Source organism: Panthera leo, chromosome B4 (genome assembly GCF_018350215.1).
Source record: "Panthera leo isolate Ple1 chromosome B4, P.leo_Ple1_pat1.1, whole genome shotgun sequence".
Taxonomy (NCBI): domain Eukaryota; kingdom Metazoa; phylum Chordata; class Mammalia; order Carnivora; family Felidae; genus Panthera; species Panthera leo.
Window position 1 is genome coordinate 134,866,414 of NC_056685.1, and position 9,051 is coordinate 134,875,464.

A 9,051-nucleotide genomic window follows, 5' to 3' on the forward strand; every position below is an offset into this window, starting at 1 on the left:
TACATATACATACATAGATATGTAATATACATATACATACATAGATATCTAAAAATATATACATGTATATTAAAAATCCATAAAAAGGAATGAAATTTTGATATATGCTACAACGCGAATGGACCTTAAAAACATGCTTAGTGAAATAAGCCAGCCACAGAAGGTCAACTATTATATGATTCCACTTATATGAGATACCTAGAATTGGCAAATTCATAGAGACAGAAAGTAGATTCAAGGTTACCAGGGTTTGAGGAAGAAAAGGACCGGGGAGTTATTAATTAATGGAGAGAGTTTTTGTTGGGGATGATGAAAAAGCTTGGATATAGTGATAATGGTTGTACAGTATTCTAAATGTTTAATGCCACTCACTTGTACATTTAAAATGATAAATGTGCTATATATATTTTAACGGACATACACACGCGTGCGGGCACACACACACACACACACACACACACACAGCTGGCAAAAATATGAGGCTGGAACTCGGGGAGGGATCAGTGCTGGGGATGCTCATGTGAGGTTGAACACTGCTCCCTCTGAAGCTAGAGAAATGTCGAAGTTCACCCAGGCAGATCACACAGCAAGAAAGCAAGACCGAGGACGAAACTCCAGCAAATGTTTACTTGTAAGGACTACAGAGGAGCAGGAGGAAGGGAGGGAGCAGAAGAGATCGCAACAGATTTAAAATGACCAGCTGGAGAGGCGAGGGTAGGAAGAGGGGGAGGGGAGTCAGGAGAGGCATCACGGGACCACTAAGGAGAGTCCACAGGTGGTGCGTGATGTCCAGGGCTTCTATGAAGCCAAGTTCATCAAGGAAGAAGTGATTGAAAGAAGACTTGCATGAGGTCCTTGGTCACTTTAGCGTGATTCTCTCCATCTCTCTCTGGCCCTCCCCCCCTCAAAATAAATCAACTTTATTTAAAAATATATGAGGATCAAAGAGAAGAGAACGAACAAATCATGGCTTGAGAGGGCGAGGAAGGTAGGTTTGTTTATTTAAGGTATAGGTACTCTGGGGGCGCCTGGGTGGCTCAGTAGGTTGAGCGTCCGACTTCGGCTCGGGTCATGATCTCACGGTCCATGAGTTCTAGCCCCACGTTGGGCTCTGTGCTGACAGCTCGGAGCCTGGAGGCTGCTTCGGATTCTGTGTCTCCCTCTCTCTCTCTGAGCCTCCTCCATTCATGCTCTGTCTCTCTGTGTCTCAAAAATAAAGAAACGTTAAAAAAAAATAAGGTAAAGGTACTCTGAAGTGAAAGGTGAGGTGGCCATGGAAAGAAGGGGAAAATGATGGTACAGAGTCTAAGGAGAGGCAGGAGACCAAGGCATGTCAAGAACCGCAAGGAAGGATCAACACTGGTGAGAAAAAGAATGTCCCTTTCTCTGAGGATGGAAATAGATGCCATTACAGGGGGAGCGGTCATGCTTTCAGAGTCAAAACTAAGGCGTGTGGTCAAAAAAATGCACGTACACTTTCAGAGACAAACCCAACAGTAGTCGCCAATGCTTCCCAAATTTTAACATGCATGCAAATCACTTCAGCATCTTGTTAAAGGGCAGATTCTGATCAAGTGGGTCTGCGAGTCTGCATTTCCAGCAAGCTTCCAGATGAGACAGATACTGTTTATCTGTGTACCACAACCAGAGGAGTAAGCACTGTCCAGTCTGGGAGCAGCTAGCCACATGTGGCTTTTAAGCTTTAAAAGGTGGCAAGTCTAGGGGCACCTGGGTGGATCAGTTGGTTGAGCGTCTGACTCTTGATCTTAGCTCAGGTCATGATCCCAGGATCGTGGGATTGAGCCCTGTGTTGGGCTCTGTGCTGAGTGCGAGCCTGCTTACGATTCTCTCTCTCTCCCTCTGCCCCTCTCCCCCCTCCCCCCTAAAATAAAAAGTAAAATAAAATAAAATAAAATGTGGCAAGTATGAATTGAGCTGTCTTAAGTGTAGTAGGTATAAAACACTCACCAGATTTTGAAGAGTTAATATGAAAAGAAGAATGTAAAACATCTCAATAATGTATATATACTATATATAGATTTTATTTTTGTTTTGTTTCTATATTTTATTATGGAAAATTTCAAACATATACAGTAGCACAGATGAGTACAACAAGTCCCCATGTACCCGTCTTATGGGTTGAAATGTGTCCCCCCGAAAAAGATATGGTGGAGTCCTAGCCTTCGCTACCTGTGAACATGACCTTATTTGGAAACAGGGTCTTTATAAAGATAATGAAGTTAAAAGGAGGTCATTAATCCAATATGACAGGTGCCCTTATAAAAGAGGGAAATTTGGGGCACCTGGGTGGCTCAGTCAGGTAAGTGTCCGACTCTTGGTTTCAGCTCAGGTCATGATCTCACAGTTCATGAGATCGAGCCTTATAGCCAGCTCAGTGCTGACAGAGCATAGCCTGCTTAGGATTCTCTCTCTCTCTCTCTCTCTCTCTCTCTCTCTCTCTCTCTCTTTCTCTGCCCCTCCTCTGCTCACGTGTGCATCTCTCTCTGAAAACAAATAATACATTAAAAAAAAAAAAAGAGTGGGCTGCCTAGGTGGCTCAGTGGGTTAAGCATCTGACTTCGGTTCAGGTCACGATCTCACTGTTTGTGGGTTCGAGCCCCACATTGGGCTCTGTGCTGACAGCTCAGAGCCTGGAAGCCTGCTTTGGATTCTGTGTCTCCATTGCTCTCTGCCCCTCCCCCACTCGCATTCTGTCTCTCTGTCCCTCTCTCTCAAAAAATAAATAAACATTAAAAAAAATTTTTTTGAAAGAGGGAAATTTGAACACAGAGGCAGACATACACGGAGTACAGACAACACGAAGCCCCAGAAAACACTGTGTGTAGATGAAGGCAGAGATTGGAGCAATACATCTACAAGCCAACAAATGCCAAAGATTGCCAACAAACCATCAGAAGCTGAGATAGAGGCATGGCCAGATTCTCCCTCACAGACTTCAGAAAGAACCAACACCGCTGACATCTTGATCTTGGACATCCACCCTCTAGAACTGCCCGGTGAGAAATTTCTGTCGTTTGAAGTCCCCGGTTGTGGTTCTTTGTTCCAGGGAAACTCATACAGCCCATCACCAAACTTCATCTCCAACCATACCCACTTCTCAGATGATTTAAAAAGCAAAAGTAAGGAGGAGGAGACATTCCAAATAGAAAGCCATCCCAGGCCAATGTCTCTGCTGGGGTGAGCATGGGTGCCACAGTGGCCTTAGGACCCCCGGGGAAGATCATGCCGAAGAACTAGAATGGTTCAGTTGTCTTAATAATGGCCAGTCGGGTTTGGACAAGCCTTTCCTTGACGGAGTGTGGTCCTCTCCACTGCAGGGGCCAGAATGAGCCTTATTAACTTCCCCTGAGCTTTCACACTCACTCCAGACCGTGGCCAGATCCTTGAAGGTACCCAATTACCACATGAGCACAGGAAGTAAAGGCACCTCTTTTCTCCTCCAACCCAATCTTGGAATAAGCCCTAATCCGTTTAAACTGGGATAGAATCAACGGAGTACGGTATAGAGTACAGAGGATGTGACCTCATTTCAAGGTTTTGTTTTGTTTTTTCCGACCTTCTCTTTCCTCTTCTACCCTTTTGGGTTTAAGTTTTATAGCACGTTTCTTCCAAATACTCTCAGGTGGCTACATCCCCGGCCCCATCCTTGAGACCGAGCCCCTGGAAACCACAGCCTGGCCTCATTGCCTCCCCACCTCACCTCCCATTCACTTTTCAATTCTCCATGCCAGCATTCTGATGCCATCTTGGCACTGAAATGGGTGACCTTTTAGCCTCGCGCTCGCATTGACGTGGTTCCATCTTCCATTTTTGTTGTTCTCTCTGCGGCTCTCGACGCTGTTGACCACTCCCTTCTCGACAGGTTCTCCTCTTTTTGGCTTCCCACGGACCATGCACGGCTGCTTCTCTTGCCACGGGTCTGCCCACGCTGCCTAAATTTCCCTTTGTCTGTCCAGGAAATCCCAAGGCTCCCCAGGATCTCCGGGACCTTTTCCCTTCTCGCGTGACACGCCCTCCCAGCAGACTCCGTTCAACTCCCTGGCGTCATTTGCCGCCTGGATGCCCACAGTTCCAATTCTATATCTCCATCCTTAAGAGCACTAAACATTGTCTTTTTATTACATGTCATATATAGAAGAGTGTAGAAGACACCTACGACATTATAAAGACTTGCAAAAATAATAAGGCAAACACCCAAATAACCACCACATGGGTTAAGATGAAATACTGCCATCATCTTAGAAGGAGTCTGTGTGGCTCTTCCTGATCACGTTCCCAAGAGTAAGAATTAATAGGTTCCAGGGATTAGGACGTGCACATCTTTTGGAGGCTTTTTCCTACCTACTGCGATGTATTTTTAGCTTTGTCCTGTTTCCGAACCTCTTTTTTTTTTTTTTTAAGATTCAATTGATTCATTTTTTTTTTTTTCTATTTTTTTTTTTTCAACGTTTTTTATTTATTTTTGGGACAGAGAGAGACAGAGCATGAACGGGGGAGGGGCAGAGAGAGAGGGAGACACAGAATCGGAAACAGGCTCCAGGCTCCGAGCCATCAGCCCAGAGCCCGACGCGGGGCTCGAACTCACGGACCGCGAGATCGTGACCTGGCTGAAGTCGGACGCTTAACCGACTGCGCCACCCAGGCGCCCCGATTCATTTTTTTTTTTAAGTAAACTATCCACCCGACGTGGGGCTCGAATTTACGACCGCAATCAAGAGTCTCGTGCTCTACTGACCCGACCTTGTTATAAAGTGCTTTGCCCTGTCATTCTCTTTCGCTTCTGTCGCTCAACATTATCTTTGTAACAGCATCTATGCTGGCGTGTAGAGCATTCCTTCTTTTGTCATTGTTGTATTCAAGTCCATCAAATCCATATACTACAATCTGCTTAGCCACGTCTTCGTTGACGGCACTCAGATCCTTTCAGCTCTTGGCTTTCGCAAGCAATACTACGTGCACCGGTTTCTTCAGGTTCTACACCTACGCGTGGAACCGCTGGGTCGCGGCGTATCAACCTTCAACTTAAACAGCTGAAGCCAAAACTGTTTCTCAGGGGGCCTCAAGTTAGACGTCCCACCAGCGGTTTCAACCGCTCTGTACCTTGCCCAGTGCTTGATGCCGTCAGACTTTTTCTCTTTCGCCCATCTGGCAGGTACGTAAAGGTATCAGCCGGTGTCTAAGTAAGTGAGCAGAGGCTTTTCAACCGGAAGAATTTAACAGCGGAAATGAAATAAGGGCTCAGGGCAACGTTGGCACGGAAGGGAGAGCACACTAAGAAAGACTGCAGGACTCGTAATCGCAGGAAGTCAACACAGTTCCTGGGACTACGGCAACAAAAGGGAGGAAGACTGATACATCCTCTGACACAAGCTGCTGGGAGCTAAGAGAAACGCACTCAGGAGTCTCTGGGAACACAGAAGGGGGCTCCCCAGAGCACCTCTTTGTAGCCTGCGGCTCAATGAATTTTACCTTTAGCCTCCTCGCCATTTCTTCTGTTGTCCTCATCTTGAGGGCACACACCAGTACCTGCCAGTCACCCAGGGTCAGAATCCTGGCAGTCACCCTCCTCTTCCAGACTCCCCCTTCCTCTTCAGTGCCTCTTCTCATTCCTGTCACATAACCCTGCCCGACACCAGACATGCTTCTCTATTCTGGCTCCCAGCACGTGATCTTATGCAAACTGCCTGCTCAGGAAATGTTTCTTTAATGAATCTGAAAACAAACATAACGGTGTGGGGACAAGAGGAACCCTAAGATCCCCCTCGAGTGGCAGGGTACCTGGCTGGCTCAGTCAGTTCAGCATGCAATTGTTGACCTCAGGGTTGTAAGTTCAAGCCCCACACTGGGTGTAGAGATTACTTAAAAATAAAATCTTAAAAAAAAAAAAAAAAAAAAAAAAAAAAAGGGAGGGAGAGAGAAAGTGGCTTCCCTTTCTAACCCGAGGCAACAGGAGGACAGGGTGGCTGGGCTGACAGCGTGGCTGTACCAGCTGCTGAACTCCTGAAATGTGCTCATACCTGATGGTACAGGGTCTCTCCACGCTCCTCCCAGGGACTCCCTGCGGACCTCCCTGGCCACAAGGGGCTAGAACCCTCTAGTCTGGTAGGTGGTTGCACGTTTTTTAGTTGTGTTTTGTTGTTGTTGTTGTTTTGATGCTTATTTATTTCTTTTGAGAGAGACAGAGCGAGCCAGCAGGGGAGGTATGGAGAGACAGAGAACCCCAAGCAGGCTCCACGCTGTCAGCACAGAGCCCCACATGGGGCTCAAACCCACCAACTGTGAGACCACGGCCCGAGCCGAAATCAACAGTTGGACGCTTACGTGACTGAGCCGCCCGGGCACCCCACATTTTGACTATCACTCCAGAAGGGTGAGTTTGCAGGGGGAGAGGGTTTCACTGAGTCAAGATCTGTTGGTTTGAGTGAACCCTATTTTGTGACTTTTTAAAAAAATTTTTTAAATGTTTTTATTAATTTATTTTTGAGACAGAGAGACAAAGCATGAGCAGGGGAGGGACAGAGAGAGAGGGAGACACAGAATCCCAAGCAGGCTCCAGGCTCTGAGCTGACAGCACAGAGCCCGACGCGGGGCTTGAACCCACAAGTGGTGAGATCATGACCTGAGCTGAAGTCGGACGCTCAACCGACTGAGCCACCCAGGCGCCCCTCTATTTTGTGACTTTTAAGCCCTAAATGAAATCAGCTGAAAACCCACTGTCTCTGGACCAAAGAAGAGAAAAAGGAGAAGCTGTGGGTATTCCCAGGACGGGCTATTTGCTTTGCTTTGCATCTCTCTCTCCCATTATCAGTCCCTTTAGGGCTCTAAGGAAACAGGTCAGGGAAGGGCATGAAGGGAAGGGGCGGAGGGAACAGCTGACCTTGCAAAGGACACTTCAGCCACCGTGCCTGGTGAGGCCTACTGGCACAGGGCGGGCTGGCAGGCCAGCAGTCAGTTTAGCCTGCGGACAGTGGAGCTTGGAGAGCTCTTATGACTACAGGCAGGGGGCGTCAAAGCCTGAGTTACCGGCTCCAGGACTGCGCGCCAGGACTTCGTGCCGGCAAAAAGTTGTTTTTTTTTTAATTTTTTTTTTTTTAACGTTTATTTATTTTTGAGACAGAGAGAGACAGAGCATGAACGGGGGAGGGGCAGAGAGAGAGGGAGACACAGAATTGGAAGCAGGCTCCAGGCTCTGAGCCATCAGCCCAGAGCCCGACGCCGGGCTCGAACTCACGGACCGCGAGATCGTGACCTGAGCTGAAGTCAGACGCTTAACCGACTGAGCCACCCAGGCGCCCCCCGGCAAAGAGTTTTTAACAGCTCCCGACTGCCAAGCTTCCCTGGAGTATGGCGCTCACTCTGAAGCCACTCGCACCAGGACCAGGCACACCACAATCAACCGGCATTTCTGCCCATCCCCGCTGGCAGGCATTGAAGCCCCCTCTGCACCCTCGGGCTGCTGAGATGCCCAGCTCACCAGCCCCTCCGCCATGATAGGCTGGGCCACGACCCGGTCACCGTTGCAGTGCTCTGGCCGCACCCAGTCCCCTAACTCCCCAGCAGCATTCCTGAATCTGTGCCCCAACAAAAGAGGGTCTGCTCCGTCCTGAAGCCTCAGGAGTGCACTGCGCTCACTGGCTCCCTCGCGCCCAGCGTGCAGGGCATTTGCCTGGAGCCCAGTCCAGTCTAGCGGTGGGGCGGGGGACAAGGGGGCTGTCCGGAGGCTGAGTCAATGCAGGTCACCCTTTGTCAGGGCCCCTGTGACCAGGTGTACATTTGTGTAGAATAGTGACTTCTCTGTGCGATTCCCCGAGGAAGCAAGACCAGAGCTGCCACGGTGCTGTTGGTGGGGGAGGGCGGTCGGTGGCAGTAGTCATTGTTTCTGTCACCCCACGATCTCGGACCCCCAGCATAACGTGTCAAGGAAGCCAAAGCACTTCCGGAACTGAGGCACCACTGTGCATGTACCCATTATAGAAATGGACTCATCACTCCTAGCTCCAAGCCCCTCCCCCAGACTCCCACCATTCGGTAAGGTGCAAATTCCTTAGGGCCGCACTGAGCCCCAGTGCCCCCCTTCCCCACATTTTCCAGCCACCAACAACATTCCCTGCTTTGTGGCACACCCCCGCCTGCCCCCCTTCAGGGCCTGGATCTCCTATCATTTCCCGGGGAGAATTCACTCTCCAGCCCCCATCTGCTGGATTATAGTTGACCATTTAGGGACTCTGCTGGACTGTGACCTCTGAGGGGTCAGACCTTCCAATTAGCAAACGGTGGTGGATGTTCAGGAGGCACTTTCCCTTATTTGTCGGAGACTTGCCTCTGACTCAGAGGATGGACTTCAGTGACTTTATTACAGCATTTAGTACCCCAAACATCCCCTTCATGCGTTAGGGATCTCAATCCTTCCCAAACTCAATGTTACTGTCCTTCCAAACCCGGGGAGGTTCTCCATGTCCCCGATTTACATATTCATCCATTTGTGCAACAAATATTAAGGCTGGTTCGTGCCAGGCACTACTGGTGACCCCAGGACACAGTGAGAACATGCTGGAGGCAGCCTTGCCTTCCAGGCAAACATTTAACCACTAAAGAATCACGCCACTTTTAGTCCTACGGAGCGAGCCAGGGAGGACCCACCTGGCAGCCCCGCTCGCTGTGACTGCTCCCTGGGCCTCCGCCCGCTCCTGGTCCCGCACGGGAGCGAGGCCAGCCGTGGTGACTGCCCAGGGTCAGGGTCCGGCACCCACGTGTCAAGCAGAGACTTCACTCTCCTCGACATCATCCCGGGTGTAGCCCAAAAATTTGGAGGAGGTTTGGCCACCTCCCCCAGGCCTCCCTAGCCGCTCTGCTCACAGCCTCTGCCCGGTGGGTGAGTCTCCGGGCTCTCAGGGCCCCCGGAAGGAGCCAGGCGGATCACGAGCCCTGGCAGGCGGCGCCAGCAGGGCCCTTGCGGGCGGTCGGGGGCGGGGCCTGGGCAGAGGGGCGGGGCCAGGCCGGGGCCGGCCCGCGGGGGCGGGGTCTGAAGCG